Raw genomic sequence first — 16,926 nt, 5'->3', positions numbered from 1 at the left:
TACAACAGAGTAGAAATTCAGGTATTTACATAGGGATTACACCAGGTAACAAGATCATTGTCAGTTTTGCAGAGGCACAAGTGTGGAAATAAGACTAGACAAGAGTCTATTGCCAAAAGGAAGTATTGGTAGCTTAGACTGGGATATGTCTGAGAAGATAGAAAAGAGAACAGATTCCAACTAGACTTGTAGGTTTGACAAATAGTACTAACTGATGACTTGCAAGGGAAAGGTAAAGAGAAGATAAAACAAGGAGTTGAAAAACTTATTAGATGACAATATCATTTATTGAACTTGAAAAGACAAAGCACAGGGTACTGAAGGACAATCAAGAGTTACATTTTGGGCTGGGTGCGGTGGTTCATGCCTGTAATCCCAGCACTTTGGGAGGTTGAGGCGGGCGGATCACGAGATCAGGAGATCGAGACCATCTTGGCCAACACGGTGAAACTCTGTCTCTACTAAAATACAAAAAAAAAAAAAAATTAGCTGGGCGTGGTGGTGCGTGCCTGTAATCCCAGCTACTTGGGAGGCTGAGGCAGGGGAAGCGCTTGAACCTGGGAGATAGAGGTTGCAGTGAACTGAGATTGTGCCACTGCACTCCAGCCTGGCAACAGAGCAAGACTCCAACTAAAAAAAAAAAAAAAAAAAAAAAAAAGTTACCTTTTGACCATCTTAACTCTGAAATGCCCATTAGATATCTGAGATAGAGCAGGTGGCTATATACTCGGGACTATATGTAGTCTTAGGGTTGAAATACCCTAGGAAAGGTGTGCAAAGAAAAATTAGAAAGATAAGTACTAGGTTTTGGATCCATTCCAACACTCAGAGTTTTAATAGAGGAGAAGAAGTAGCAAATAAAACTAATAAATAGCCAACAAAGTAGATGAATAGTGAGGAGAGTCAGAAGTCACCACCACCAAGAATTTTAAGAAAAAAAAGGAATTGTCAATTATGTCAAATGCTGCTGAGAAGTCAAGTGTGATGGGGCATTAAGTGAGCATTGATTTTGGCATTAAAGAGATTGTTTGGTAATTTAATAATTTCAGTCAAGATGTATGGGCAATATCTGGAGTGAAGTGGGAAGATGAGTGGATTTGAGGTGAAGATAGAGTGGGTAGTGCAGCATGACTCTTGATGTTTTTTTTCTGTGAATAACAACAGAGAAGTGGGAAGGCAGCTACAGCTGAGTTGAAAGATCAAGAGATTTCCTTGTTGTGTATGTGATTGTTGTTGTTTGTATAATGTTAAAGTTTAAAAAAGCATAATACCACAGCACATTTGTATATACATGGGAATCACGTGGAAGAGATGAAAATAATGAAGATGTGATTATTCAGGAAAGTGAGAGAATGATTGCTAGTGGGAGGTCCCTAATAAGTCTAAGAGTACAGTGTGCAGAACACAACGCGATAGGTTGGTGCAGGATAAAAGCAGGAACTCTTTTTCCATTGTAAATATAGAAAGAACAGAGCATGGTTCAGATACAGAATATGGATATTTTCTCTAATAGTTTCCAAATTCAGTGCATTCTGAAGTGAAGGGCATGGGGTGAGGGGAAGCAGAAATACCTTGAGTGAGCAAAGTAGCAGCATAAATTGCAGAGGTCAAGTGCAAAATGAAAATGCAGGATCCCTTGTTGAAAATGCAGGAAAAAAGTATATAAAGTACTAAATGTAATTTTTTCTTCTGTTGTCTCTCAACTTTATATCATGTGTTTTATTTGTTATTTAATATTGCTCTAAGCAAAGGAAAGTTACAATATTAAATTCTTAGCATAAATTTAAGCATTCATTGTTACAATGCCTTTTTAACTGGGAATATAAGAGCACTAAATTATTTAAAGAAAATCAAAATTACACAATTTGTATTCCACAGCTAGTACTCAGAGGGTGCTTCAAACTAGCTAGAATAAACACTGCATACTAGATTCAAGAAGGTTGTAAGTCAGAAGAATGGGCTCTGCAAGGCATGTAGCCAGCAGGAGGAGTGCTCCTTTGGGAACTAGGACACTCACGGGGCAAAGGAAGACTCTTGTATGTGCCTGGGGCCTCCACCCTGTGTCTCATAGCATGCTGGGATCCCATTCCTGCCAGCTGCTAGACTAACATAGGGCCTCATGGATGAAGTGGGCTCTAGGGAAGTCAAATCAGTTTCCTCTCCTTCCCACAGACCTGCTGCTCCAACCATGGTAAATGGGCCATACCCAGGGTCCTTAAACTCCAATATATGCCAGGATGTACTTGGTACCTGGATCAAAGGTGGGTTAGAGGCTTTCTCCCACCCATACGTGATCTTTACCTGGCCTATATGCATTTGCAACTGCCAGCTCAGAGTAAAAAACTCCCACCACATCCAACCCAAGAGGAGAAGGTCAACAGTGAATGGGATGCCTCCCCCAACTCACACAATCCAGTCACTGCTCCGGACAAAGAGTGACAGCCTTCCTGGGATGGAAAACAGAAAGGGAGGCTGGGCAGGGTGAAGTGTCAAGGGTAGCAGATGGCCTAGACCCTAGAAGGCAAGGAGGTGTCAAGAGGCAGGACCACACATAACCCAAGACTCCAAGTGCTTGGCATCTGCTCTGTTATCCCATAGGACTTCATACAAAATATGAGTTCTAAGATAACATTAAGAATTTGAAGGAAGCAACCACAGATAACCACAGACCATTAAGCTACGGTGTGGGGTGGAGGTGAGGGGGGTCTGAGCATAGAACTCTGTGTGTTTGCAAAGGACCATAAACATTGTCCTGCGTGCAAGTGTCTGAAAGGGATCATTCAGCTAGTTGTAAGGTATGATGGCTTACTCTTTGTAAAACCAAATCATTATTACAGTTTAAGTGGGAGACATTTCTCTATGAATCTCATGTTTCTGCATGTCTTGTCATCTTGCCAGGAAGGCACTGACTGCCTTTAATTCCAGACTCTTTTCAAGGATATGTGTATCGTGAACTGCCATGGAAACTAGAGATAAGGCCTTTATCTGAAGCAAAGGGGAAGCATGCTTCTTGCCCATTATAAAATATTCAGGTTTTTGAAGCCCACACCTTCCCTCCTGTAAGCAGTTCATGACTTGAGCAGGTTTCATCTAACCCTCTTCCCAACTCCCTGTGGGAACTGGGGCTTAGGAAACTGGCCAAAACAGAAATGCTGATACTCTGGCTACCACTTAGGCTGACCCATTTATCTCTGACCTAAGGATTTCATAACTTCTACCAGCATCTATTAAAGTGTGGCAGGCTAACTTGCAAGTAAGGTAAGAATCCAAATTATTAATACCTTTGCTTTAGTTCTGTACTCTCTGATAAAGAGTTCCCAAGAATAATTGAATTTTCAAACCACACACTAAAATATAAGTCATTATCATTCCCCTTTAGCAGACCCAGGAAATGCAGGCAAAAATGTCCGGAAAATAAGCATCTAGCTTCTAAAACATTCCTTTCCAAAGTGTTTCACTGGATCATAATTGATGATACATACATACACAAAAAGTTGCCCACAGTGATATAAGTTCAAAGTAATATTGCTTTATTGCAAACATTTTAAGATCTTTTAATGAAGAATTCTGAAAATTGTTTCTTCATACACTCCATCAATAACAATGTTGAGCACATACCTCCAATACATATGCATGCATTTATACATAAATTAAATAACTGAACTATAGTGTTAATGTTATATACATTTTTAAATATACAAAAATAAAAAGAAATTTAAAAGATTATGAAAATAAATTTACAAGGAAACTTTCTCATGGTTCCTCCCTACCTGCTACTGAATCATTTTTGTACACTATGATATGAACATACCCCATTTGGAGACTACTGCTTCAGTGAGTTGATGTACATTACAAATCTGCAAAGGGGAGATACATGTGTAGTTTCTCCAACACAAATGACTATGGAACTTTTTTTCCTTTAGGGAGACTCCTCTAAAATGAGGGTTTCTTAGAGTGTATCTGCAATGGACCAAATGTTTATGTTCCCTCAAAATTCATATGCTGAAACCAAATTCCCAAGGTGATGATATGTGGACGTGAGATTCTTGGGAGGTGCTCAGGTTATGAAGATGGAGGCTTTATGAATGAGTTACTACCCTTATTTTAAAGAGACCCCAGAAAGCTTCCTTTCCCCTTCTGCCATGAAAGGGCACAGCAAGAAGACAATTGTTTATGGACTAGAAAACGACACCGAATCTGCCAGTGACATGATCATGGGCTTCTCAGCCTCCAGAACTGTGAGAAATAAATTTCTGCTGTGTACAAGCCATCTAGTCTATGGTATTCTGTTACAGTAGCCTGAAAAGACTAAGATGGTACCTTAAAAATACTGATCTAATCTCCAGAGGCTTCAAATTGGTGGCCCGGACAGTCTCTTTTACTATAATTGAGTTTGCATGACTTTACTCAGCAATGTAGTTAGTATCCAATTTACCTAATCTTCGGAAATTTTTGAGTTACAAATCTTCTTTATTCATTTCTTTATCTAGCATATAAAGTCCTTTTCATGTTTTATCTTCACTTGGATTGGTTTGAATACCACACGAAGTTTAGTGAGAAGGTTCATGGCTTTAGGGGAGCATAATTTCTTCAGAATGGACACACATATTTTCGGCCAAGGATAAGTAGGTGATAGCTTGCTTGAATTGGACCTACATCGAATGACATGCATGATTAGTTAATCTTTAATGCCTATCCCCACTATTGTTTTAGGATTATTTGTGCCAAAACACATTATTCCTAGGTTATTTATGCTTTTTCGCATTTAAGAGGGTTACAGCTTCAGCCTACGGCTGATTCTGAGGGAAACAAGTTGTTGGCTGATGCAATAATAAAAGAATAAGAGGTATAAATTTGTCATCTCTTTCTATGCCATGCCATTAGCTAGTGATCAACATTTTCACCCAGTTAAAAAAAATGCTAAATTGGCTGAGCACGGTGGCTCAAGCCCATAATCCCAGCAATTTGGGAGGCTGAGGCGGGCGGATCACGAAGTCAGGAGATCGAGAGCATTCTGGCTAACACGGTGAAACCCTATTTCTACTAAAACCACAAAAAATTAGCCGGGCATGGTGGTGGGCACCTGTAGTCCCAGCTACTCTGGAGGCTGAGGCAGGAGAATGGTGTGAGCCCAGGAGGTGGAGCTTGCAGTGAGCCAAGATCACGCCACTGCACTCCAGCCTGGGTGACAGAGCGAGACTCTGTCTCAAAAAAAAAAAAAAAAAAGTTAAATCTACTTCAGAGTTATTTTGTTGGATTTTAAATTAGATAGAAAAAAATAATTTAAATGTTCTGACATTCTTATCATGAAGGTAAATTAAATATTTCAAAATACATAACTGAATTATATGAATCCTGCATAATTTGCATTGCTTCTGTGATCCAGTGAAAAAAATGGAAGAAGAGAGAAAGGAATATATAAACAGAGTAAGTACCTTCTTTTATTTGAAACATTTTCAAATGCTAGCCAGGAAAAGGAGGCATTTTGCAAGGTGTTATGCCAACTAGAATTGTATTGCCATTCATTCTATTCCCGTAGGGAGAGAGTGAATGAGACAGTAATTGATTTCTTCCAGGAGGAACCATCACCCGTGACTCTTACTGTTCTTATACATCATTAGTCAGACAATAGAAAGTTTCCTAATGGGATTTTAGAGTCTCTTGAACCTAAAAAAATGTATTTTCACATGTTTTCATTATTAAATTTCAATATTTTATGATGCATCATGTTTTTGCTATTCTCAGCTTACAGATTTAGATTACAACCGTGGGACATATTATTGGACAGAATCAAAATTGAGGGTCTAGTGAATAAGGGACCTAGAATGAAGTATTTTTCCAAAGGTACAACACAGTTGTGGAGAGCTCATAATAATTTAACTTATTTACCCTAAAAAGGGGAATATATTGGAGAAATAAAAAGTACAATATTTAAATGTTTGAGCAACAAACAGGGTAAGGTGAACATAAAAATTATCCATGTTGAGTGTTTTTAATCCACATTTCTCTCTAACCCCATAAGAATCAAGAGGGCATGTTTGATACCCCTAACATTTGAACTAGAAAACTGGAATGAACAACTCTAAGGAAACAGAACCAGAAAGGGTGATGATAAATTCAGTCTCCTGTTCAAATAAATGAATAGATTTGCATTAGGTTTTGAACGGTTTCTGTTACACCCAGTAGAACTTCAGAAAACAGATTATGGAATCTCACCATCTTACCATTTTCTTCTTTCTCTCTCCTCCTTTCTGTATGTATAGAATGTACATAAAAATATTATATATATAAATAATTCTCTATATAATAAATTTCTACATATAGAAACACATGTGTATTTCTATATATGCAAAGCATATCTATATACTTTTTTTTTTAATCATGTCTCTGTGGGAACAAGACGTAATCCTCTCAAGTTGCCGTCACACTCTATTTTTATGGCTTGTACTTTTGGCAGGCTTAGATGGTCTAGGATGAAGAATCATATACAGTTAAGCCATTTGTCTATAACAAAGTAGAAAGTCAGAGGAAAGAAGCAAGCTATCAGTTGAGCAGTGGTGTTTTTCTATCCCCAGGTATTGATCATATAACTAAACCTTAAAGGATTAAAGATCTATTTCTCAAAATGTAAAACACAGGGATTGTCTTTCTCAATTCATGCTGCTAAAGTGGCAACTAAATTAATAGTTTGTTTGCAAGGTATGAAGTTTATTAATAGTGTGTCGGGAATTGGTGGGTTCTTGGTCTCACTGACTTCAAGAATGAAGCTGCGGACCCTCACAGTGAGTGTTACAGCTCTTAAGGTGGCGCGTCTGCAGTTTGTTCCTTCTGATGTTCGGATGTGTTCGGAGTTTCTTCCTTCTGGTGGGTTCGTAGTCTCGCTGGCTCAGGAGTGAAGCTGCAGACCTTCGCGGTGAGTGTTACAGCTCTTAAGGCAGTGCGTCCGGAGTTGTTCGTTCCTCCCGGTGGGCTCGTGGTCTCGCTGGGTTCAGGAGTGAAGGCTGCAGATCTTCGCGGTGAGTGTTATAGCTCATAAAAGCAGCGTGGACCCAAAGAGTGAGCAGTAGCAAGATTTATTGCGAAGAGCAAAAGAACAAAGCTTCCACAGTGTGGAAAGGGACCGCAACGGGTTGCCAATGCTGGCTGGGGCAGCCTGCTTTTATTCTTTATCTGGCCCCACCCACATCCTGCTGATTGGTAGAGCTGAGTGGCCTGATTTGACAGGGTGCTGATTGGTGCATTTACAATCCCTGAGCTAGATACAAAGGTTCTCCATGTCCCCATCAGATTAGCTAGATACAGAGTTTCAGCACACAGGTTCTCCAAGGCCCCACCAGAGCAGCTAGATACAGAGTATCGATTGGTGCACTCACAAAGCTTGAGCTAAACACAGGGTGCTGATTGGTGTGTTTACAAACCTTGAGCTAGATACAGAGTGCCGATTGGTGTGTTTACAATCCCTGAGCTAGACATAAAGGTTCTCCAAGGCCTCACCAGAGCAGCTAGATACAGTGTCGATTGGTGCACTCACAGACCTTGAGCTAAATACAGAGTGCCGATTGGTGTGTTTACAATCCCTGAGCTAGACATAAAGGTTCTCCAAGGCCCCACCAGGGCAGCTAGCTACAGAGTGTCGATTGGTGCACTCACAGACCTTGAGCTAAATACAGAGTGCCCATTGGTGTGTTTACAATCCCTGAGCTAGACATAAAGGTTCTCCAAGGTCCCACCAGAGCAGCTAGATACAGAGTGTCAATTGGTGCACTCACAGACTTTGAGCTAAACACACGGTGCTGATTGGTGTGTTTACAATCCCTGAGCTAGATATAAAGACTCTCCACGTCCTCACCAGACTCAAGGGCCCAGCTGGCTTCACCTAGTGGATCCTGCACCGGGGCTGCAGGTGGAGCTGCCTGCCAGTCCCGCGCCATGTGCTGGCACTCCTCAGCCCTTGGGTGGTCGATGGGACTGGGCGCCATGGAGCAGGGGGCGGCGCTCGTCGGGGAGGCTCGGGCTGCACAGGAGCCCACGGAGGCGGGGGAAGGCTCAGGCATGGCAGGCTGCAGTCCCGAGGCCTGCCCCCGGGAAAGCAGCTAAGGCCCAGCGAGAACTTGAGCGCAGCGCCGGTGGGCTGGCACTGCTGGGGGACCCAGTATACCCTCCACAGCCGCTGGCCCGGGTGCTAAGTCCCTCATTGCCCGGGGCCCGCAGGGCCGGCCGGCTGTTCCAAGTGCGGGGCCCGCCAAGCTCAAGCCCACCCGGAACTCCAGCTGGCCCGCAAGCGCCCCACACAACTCCAGTTCCTGCTCGCGCCTCTCCCTCCACACCTCCTTGCAAGCTGAGGGAGTGGGCTCCAGCCTTGGCCAGCCCAGAAAGGGGCTCCCACAGTGCAGCGGTGGGCTGAAGGCCTCCTCAAGTGCCGCCAAAGTGGTAGCCCAGACAGAGGAGGCGCCGAGAGCGAGCGAGGGCTGTGAGGACTGCCAGCACGGTGTCACCTCTCAATAGCGCTGGAGAGGCAAATAAACAGAAAGAGATTACAGGACAGTGCTGATGGTAGTTATCACTAAATATTAAAACTACCTCCTCTGCACAATTAAACTCAGTGCTGAACATTTGGAAACAGAAGAAACTAATGACAAATTGCCTCAGCTTTCCCAATATTGGAAGCTTCCAAAGCTATGTGAATACTGTGGAAGTGATGAGGGCAGAAGTCAGGACAGTGGGCTCATGATTAAGCTGGCGGGAAGACTCACTAGGTGGAGTAATGCAGTTCCAAAAAGCAGCATTAACAGCGCTGACTGGGCATCGAAGAGGTTACTCTGCTGATGCAAATACCAAATAGCCTGATTTCAGTTTCCAACTTTGTTCCCCAGAGAAAGGTCAAACCCAACTGTACCAATGTTTATATCCCCCCTTTCTCTACCCTATAACCATGAAACATAATTTCCTTCCGTAATATCAGAATATATGTTCACAATTATAATTCATGACATTAGTTCTTTGTTTCCGTATTTGAAAGAGCGTTTGGGTAAGCCAAATTCTGATCACTATCAACAGTGAGTCGCCATGTTAAACCTAGGCAGTCCGAACTTTATTTCATCTCAGTGTAACTACTTTTCTGCTGATGAATTAAATAGCAAAATGTCGTTTCAGGTTGTGTTTTATGGTTGTATCCTAGAGAGAAATTTCAGAATCAGCTTAGTCGACAGAGCTGCATTTCCTAGCTTACATTTGATTGAATGTGATCTGTCCACAGAGTGCTTTGGAGTGAAGATGGTAGGTGATACATAATAACTAAACAGAGAATTATATTGAGGCACTTAGGGAGGGACACGTAAGAAATATTATGGCCAGTTATCACCATTGCAATCAAGCTGTTCTAAAGGAACCTCATACGAAATATGTTGTCAATAAGAGCAGTTTCAATTACTTATTCTTATTAACATAAGCAAAAAAAATCACTTGTAGAAAGATCATTTAAAAATATTTGATCAAGTTTTTCATCAAAAGTCCTCTTTTTCATTGATTTCTTTCCCCATATTAATTTTTATGCCACTTTATTTTTTATACTAATACCTTTAAAGCATCTAATTATTTTCTCTCAACAAATTTAAATTGCCCCCCTGCAAAATACTAATAACGACTAAACTGCCCAGGAGAAGAACTTTCCTTTTCAGACCAGTCAACCCACAGAATTATTAGACATAATAATATATATATATTTATTTATATATATATATATATATATAGGTAAGACAGAGTCTCGCGCTTTTGCCCAGGCTGGAGTGCAGTGGCATGATCTCGGCTTACTGCAAGCTCCACCTCCTGGGTTCACGCCATTCTCCTGCCTCCTGAGTAGCTGGGACTACAGGTGCCTGCCACCATGCCTGGCTAATCTTTTGTATTTTTAGTAGAGGCGGCGTTTCACCGTGTTAGCCAGGATGGTCTCAAACTCCTGACCTCGTGATCCACCTGCCTCAGTTTCCCAAGTGCTGGGATTACAGGCATGAGCCACCGCTCCCAGCCATAAATTGTTGTTTTAAGCCACTACATTTTTAGGTGATTTGTTAAATAGTAACATATATCTAAAACATCTAACATAGAAAATAATAAAATGATAAAAATCTTGAAATTCCTGAAATTTGAAATTTCAGAAATTTTGATACCAAAATTGATTTCAATATTCGTTGAAATATTGATACCGGCCGGGTGCAGTGGCTCACACCTGTAATCCTGAGAGGTGAAGCCAGTTGGACTTCCTGGGTTGAGTGGGGACTTGGAGAACTTTTCTGTCTAGCTAAAGGATTGTAAATGCACCAATCAGTGCTCTGTAAAATGGACCAACCAGCAGGATATGGGCAGGGCCAAATAAGGGAATAAAAGCTGGCCACCCAAGCCAGCAGCAGCAACCTGCTCAGGTCCCTTTCCACGCTGTGGAAGCTTTGTTCTTTCGCCCTTCACAATAAATCTTGCTGCTGCTCACTCTTTTGGTCTTCACTACCTTTATGAGTGGTAATACTCCCCATGAGGGTCTGCAGCTTCATTCCTCAAGTAAGTGAGACCACAAACCCAACAGGAGAAACAAACAACTCTGGATGCATCACCTTTAAGAGCTGTAACACTCACTGCGAAGGTCTGCAGCTTCACTCCTGAAGTCAGTGAGACCATGAACCCACCGGAAGGAAGAAACTCCGGACACACCATCGTTAAGAGCTGTAACACTCACCGCGAAGGTCCGCAGCTTCATTCTTGAAGTCAGCGAGACCAAGAACCCACTGGAAGGAACCAATTCCAGACACTATCCCAGCAGTTTAGGAGGCCACGGTGGGCGGATCACGAGGTCAGGAGATCGAGACCATCCTGGCTAACATGGTGAAACCCTGTCTCTACTAAAAATAAAAAAAAAAATAGCCAGGCGTGGTGGTGGGTACCTGTAGTCCCAGCTAGTCGGGAGGCTGAGGCAGGAGAATGGCATGAACTCGGGAGGCGGAGCTTGCAGTGAGCCAAGATCGCACCACTGCACTCCAGCCTGGGCGACAGAGTGAGACTCTGTCTCAAAAAAAAAAAAAAAAAAAAAAAAGAATTGATACCAAAGTGTGACCCCAAAAAATAACATTACAGCTTAGTCTTCCATGAAATATTGATAAATGTCTCTCTCTCTCTCTCCCCCTCTCTCTCTCAAACACACACAAAAATAAAATATTAGTATTATTACATAGATGTAAGCCATACATTAAAAGAATAATAAATACAAATAGGAGTGATTCACCCCAGCAAAACAATGTAGTACAATACAAGAAATACAATGAAGACCTGAGTAATAAAGTATATTCTCACATACAATCAGAGAGGCAATATGCCAGTATCAAAATACAACAAATATATGCTTTTTTATCTGGTAATTCCACTATTTGAAATTTATCTGATAGACAAAAATATGGACTCAATATACACTAATATACTGTTGATTGTAGCATTGTATATAAATAGTAAAATCTGAAAATATACTCATTAATAAGAAAATGATTATAGGATTTATAGAAACATTATATATTAGGCAGAAGTTTAAAATATGAATTAAGTGCTTGTCAATATGGATTAACTGCAGGAAACAAAGGTATGTTATAAAACAGTATGGGATAAGGCAAGTACTTGATACTGTCTGCAACATAGGGATATTTGCCTTTTCTCAAACACACATATGAAATTTTAAGAAGGAAACAGGAAAACATTAAAGTCATGAAAATAATTATCTTTGATGAGTGAGACAGGAAAAGAGAAGAAGGAAGAGAGAAATTTACTAATTATATTATATATTTCTAGTTGTCTTTAATTGTTACATGCATGAGTTACATATATACATATATAGATGCACATACATATATATATTCGCCATGTTTATGCATCAATCTTAGCACTTCCCCATGTACTTAGTCCTTTTCCTTACATTCTCCTTGTCATTATTTTAGTAAGGAGGCCAGGCATCTCATAATGTCTCTCTTTTAATAAAATTTAATAAACATTTGTTAACTATCTAATAAAAAAGAGGCATTATAAACGTGTATAGTTTTGAAACAACAATATCACTTCCAGGAATATAGTCCAGGGAACTGTTTTTTAAACTATGGTTTTGTTAATTTGTGGGTAGGGAAATCAATGTATCAGTAAGAAATCAACATCTTATATGAGCTATGTTCAATAAACTAAAATAGGGATGAAACAAAAGAAAGCACATAGAAAAGGTGAGTGTTGGTTAGCTTCTGGTTTATATGTATGAGTACAAATATATTTTGCCATAGGTTGTGAGTATTGGCTGAGTAGATTAGACTATCTATGTCCTGTTTCTTTTACATAGTTCAATGCTGTATTAGTTTTAATGCTGAGTAAGCACCTAGAACTCTAACAATGAGAAAAAGGTGAATAGCTTACAAAATCATAATTTTGGGGGCCTTTTAGATAGCAGAAGACACAAAGAGACTGGGTAAACTGTATTCTCAAAGAAAACAAACACCTTAGAGAAAAGGTAGAACACAATTTAATTTTCTGCTAAGCAAGACAGCAAGAGAGTAAGAGTCAGCCTGCATAAAAGGAGGTGAGAAGAACACAATTGAAATTTAATGAATTATTTAAGGCTCAATGTGGGGTACTGTGACTTTTAGAATACTTGGGAACCCAAGATGCAAGGAGATTTTTCACCTACTCATCAGGCCTTTTCACAGGCCTTTCTGAGATTCTCATTAAAAATTTGGGGAAAGGCAGAAGACATGTGACCATTACCTAAGTGTGTGGACTTTGAGAGTCGGCTTAGGTCTGAGGGTGAAGCAGCAGTTTCTAGAGGCACCATTCATGATTTTTCAGGACCTGCATGAGTATAAGCAGGTGATCAGCTGCCACTTCAGGACAGGCGTCAAATCTGCCCACATTGTGGAACCTTTTCTGATACATAGTAAAATCCATCTTCTACTGGAGAAGAAGTGGGAATCCTCTCACCCGCCAGTACTTGCCCTGAACCGGGCAAGTTCACCTGCCAGTAGATTAGATTTGTATTAACAAGGGCAAAAGCCTCTGTCACTAGCGGAGGTGCAGGATGCTGAAACATACTCAGAATCCTGCGCTGATACAGGCACAGTTCATTGCTACAGGGGAGCAGAGAAGAGGCTCAGAGAGCATACTTGCATTAGAGGAATGGGTTGTTTATCATCACAGAAGGAGCAGGAATGCTGAGAAAGTCTCACAATTACTTGAAAGGTTATATTAATATTTGAAAGTACACTCATAAATTTAAGATCTAGATTTTAAACCTAAAAGCAGAATTTCTCAAACTTGGTGCTATTAACATGTCCAGCCAGGTATGTCTTTGCTGTGGAGGCCACTGTATGCATTGTAAGACATTCATTAGGATCCCTGGCCTCTACCTTATAGATGCCAGTAGCATCACCCAGTTTGACAACCCAAAAGGTCTCCAGATATAAATATTGCCAAATGTCACCTGGGTGCACAAAATCACCACAGGCTGAGAACCACTGGCCTAGATTAATGATAGATAGATAGATAGGTACATAGATAGTTACATAGATAGAAAGGTAGATAGATAGCTCATAAGTTAATAGATTAAATTATAAAAAGTAATCACATTTTAAAGAGGCCAGAAAGAGAAAAAAGGAGCAAAGAATAGACAGGTCAAATAGAAAATGAGCCATCCAAGTACCTCAAATAAAAAAAATTAAGGTCTGTCTTCCATTTAATCTGAAAGCATCTCTCAAATTTGGTATTTGGCATTTGGGTTATCTCAGACATTAGTGAAAGTATAGTGATATTTCACCTTCATCCCTGAGCTCCCTTTTTTCCCCTTTGTAGGTCTCCATCTGTATTAACTGCCTGAAGTCATCCCACTTCTTTTTCAGGTAGATTGCATTACTTTTTACCAAAAATTCAGGGCTTAATCTTATGTATCAAAAAAGTCATGTTTTCAGTTTGGCTAATACATGTGTTATTTACTCTAAGTTTCCTCATTAAGATAGACTTTGACATTTTGTCATATGCTTTCCCCACATGCTCCAAACATAGACTCATAAGAGCAGGGAGCTTAGTCTGTTTTGTTCAAAAATGATGTTCAGGTTGTTAGAATAGTGCCTGGGACAGTATTTGGAACCTAGAACTCTAGGAAAAAAATATTTCTTGAATGAATGAATGAACGGATGAGTGAATAATTGAAATGATGCAGTAAATAAGTATTTTTTTCCCTCTTGAAATTTATCTGCCCCATCTTCTTATAAGGAAAAAAAATTCACTTCTTATTTTATAGTTTTTATTATTTTTATTCCTGATACATATGAATGACAGATTAATTAAAATATGTTTTGGAGTAGAAATGTATGCCCAAAGAAAAAATACAATTGCTTAAGAAAGAATATGATTTTTTTTTTTTTTGAGTCGGAGTCTCACCAGGCTGGAGTGCAATGGCGCAATCCTGGCTCACTGCAACCTCTGCCTCCTGAGTTCAAGCAATTGTCCTTCCTCAGCCTCCCAAGTAGCTGGGACTTCAGGCGCCTGCCACTGCGCCCTGCTAAGTTTTGTATTTTTAGTAGAGACAGGATTTCACCAACCCGGCCAAGCTGATCTTGAACTCCTGACCTCATGATCCACCCGCCTCAGCCTCCCAAAGTACTGGGATTACAGGTGTGAGCCACCGCGCCTGGCCAAGAAAGAATATGATTTTTTAAAAAATGAATAGACAAGATTCCTTCCCTCTAAGAGACTAAAACTTATTTGTGGAATATAGAAAAGCTGAATGCATCTAGCGTACAGGTACAAATCAATTTGTCAGTCAGTGGAGAACAATCTACTATAAAAATGAAAGACGTGATATGAGTGGTGTAGGGAGTGAATCCAAGGAGAATTCTTAGAAAAAGTTATTTTTTGAATAAAATATTGAATAAAGTGTTGGAACACAGATTGTCAGCTCAGACAAGGAAGGACATTCCCCTAAGATTAAAATGCTGACACTAAACATAAAAAACGTCAAGCAGGTTTTATTGGAATGGAGTTAAATATGGAGAATAGAAAACAAAAGAGAAAATGTGGAAGCCTTATAAAAATGATAGAAGTTGAATGCTAATGTGAAAATAAGGGAATTTACCAATAAATGTAAATATGTGGAATTAGAATTTAGAATTGAATTAACAGTTTTCCTAAATTGTGCTTGGTAAATGTCACTAAAATTCTTTTAAAATAAATATAGCTTTAGGGTAGAGTTGATCAATTCACTGCTATACCCTCATACTCCAAGCAAACAGCAGTGATAAAGTAAAATATAAAAAGTGAAATCCCAAAAGGAAAACATGGCTCAAAACTATGATAATTATTTTTGTAAACAAGAAATATAACCAAATTACACACTGCTAAGTGGGGGTGAACTGTACATAGACATGCTGGGCTCAGTCTCAGACAAGCGGTAGCAGATGCGAAATCAGCTCCAGCTAGGTAATAGAGGCTGCAGTCCTGCTTACAGAACAGAAAGCATATGCCAGGGTTTCACAGCTCAGCTCAAGGAAACACGCTTGTGTTCAAACCACTGTTCCAGCGTTAGCTACCTGTGATAAGCATTTTACCTGTGATGATTAGCTACCTGTGATAAGCATTTTACCTGTGATTAGCTACCTGTGATAAGCATTTTACCTGTGGTCAAATGGTGCTAGTAATAACTACCTCATAGGACTGCATGAGGATAAATTGAATGGGAACATGAAGGGCACTCAGAAGAGTGCTAGACAGTCAGTAAGTGTATTAGAGTCCATCCTTTTTCATCTATTTAAAGCTTAAGCTACGACGTTGCTCCATTTTCTTTACATCAAGTTTGTGCCTCCCGCCGGGTCATTCATAACAGCATACAAACAGGCTGACCTCACTGCCCCTGCCAGCTCTTACTCCATTTCTTGCTCTCTTTGTAGCAAAATACCTTGAAACAGTTGCTATATTTTCTCCAGTTCATCTCCTGTTATCTTTTAAACTCACTTCACCTATTTTTTCACCCCCAAAGCTCAATGAAACTGCTTTTGTCAAGGTCACTAATATATTTTGTTGCTTCTCAGTCCCAATCTTATCTGACCAATCTGCAGCGTTTGACATAGTTGCTTTTTTTTCCTAATCCTTGATAAGATTCCGCCCCACCCCCGACTTACAGGACTCTAACCTCTTTTACTTTTCCCCTTCTACTTTGTTGGTTACTCCTTTTCTGTATTCTTTTTTTAATCTTCCTCCTCTACCAGACTATTTCATGTTTTAGGGAAGCAGACCTCTGTTTTAGGGATACAGAGCTCCATTCTAGGCCTCTTGTCTTCCCTATCATGCTCACTCATTTGGTGATGTCATCTAGTCTGTGGCTGTAAATACCGCCTATATACTGAAGTCTCCCTAATTTATGTATCTTATTCAAATTTCAATCTCAACTCTAATTCTGAAATCCAGTTGCCCACTAGATATCTCTACTTGAGTGTCTAAAAGACATCCCAGACTCAACAGATCAAAAATTCAACTCATATTTTTCTCCTCAATCCTACCCTAGAAACTTGCTCTATTGCAGCCTTCACCATTATATTAATAGTTGTTGTCAATTCCAAATTTTTAATTTGCTCTAGAAAAAGAGAGGGAGGGGAGAAGGTTGGAGGAAGGAAGGAGGAAGGGACGGAGGGAGGGAGAAAGGAAGGGAGGGAGGGAGAAAGGAAGGAAGGAAGGAAAGAGGGAGGGAGGGGGGAGGAGGGGAGGGAGGGGGGAGGAGGGGAGGGAGGGGGGAGGAGGGGAGGGAGGGGGGAGGAGGGGAGGGAGGGGGGAGGAGGGAGGGGGGAGGAGGGGAGGGAGGGGGGAGGAGGGGAGGGGGGAGGAGGGGAGGGAGGGAGGGGGGAGGGGGAGGGGGGAGGAGGGGAGGGA

At 40.6% G+C, this 16,926-nt stretch overlaps 1 long non-coding RNA gene across 1 annotated transcript in view; it reads right to left on the bottom strand.

Moving 5' to 3' along the window:
- Positions 1 to 352: 352 nt before the first annotated feature.
- The window catches only part of LOC129058326 (uncharacterized), a 41,416-nt gene continuing 24,842 nt past the window's right edge, over positions 353 to 16,926 (bottom strand). The window contains exon 3 of the long non-coding RNA XR_008523428.2: positions 353 to 461. This is a non-coding gene — a long non-coding RNA (uncharacterized LOC129058326). The remainder of the gene's footprint in view (positions 462 to 16,926) is intronic.

This window comes from Pongo abelii, chromosome 2, assembly GCF_028885655.2.
Source record: "Pongo abelii isolate AG06213 chromosome 2, NHGRI_mPonAbe1-v2.0_pri, whole genome shotgun sequence".
Lineage (NCBI taxonomy): Eukaryota > Metazoa > Chordata > Mammalia > Primates > Hominidae > Pongo > Pongo abelii.
The sequence above is the reverse complement of the archived record's forward strand: the minus strand, read 5'-3'. Positions and strand labels throughout refer to the sequence as shown.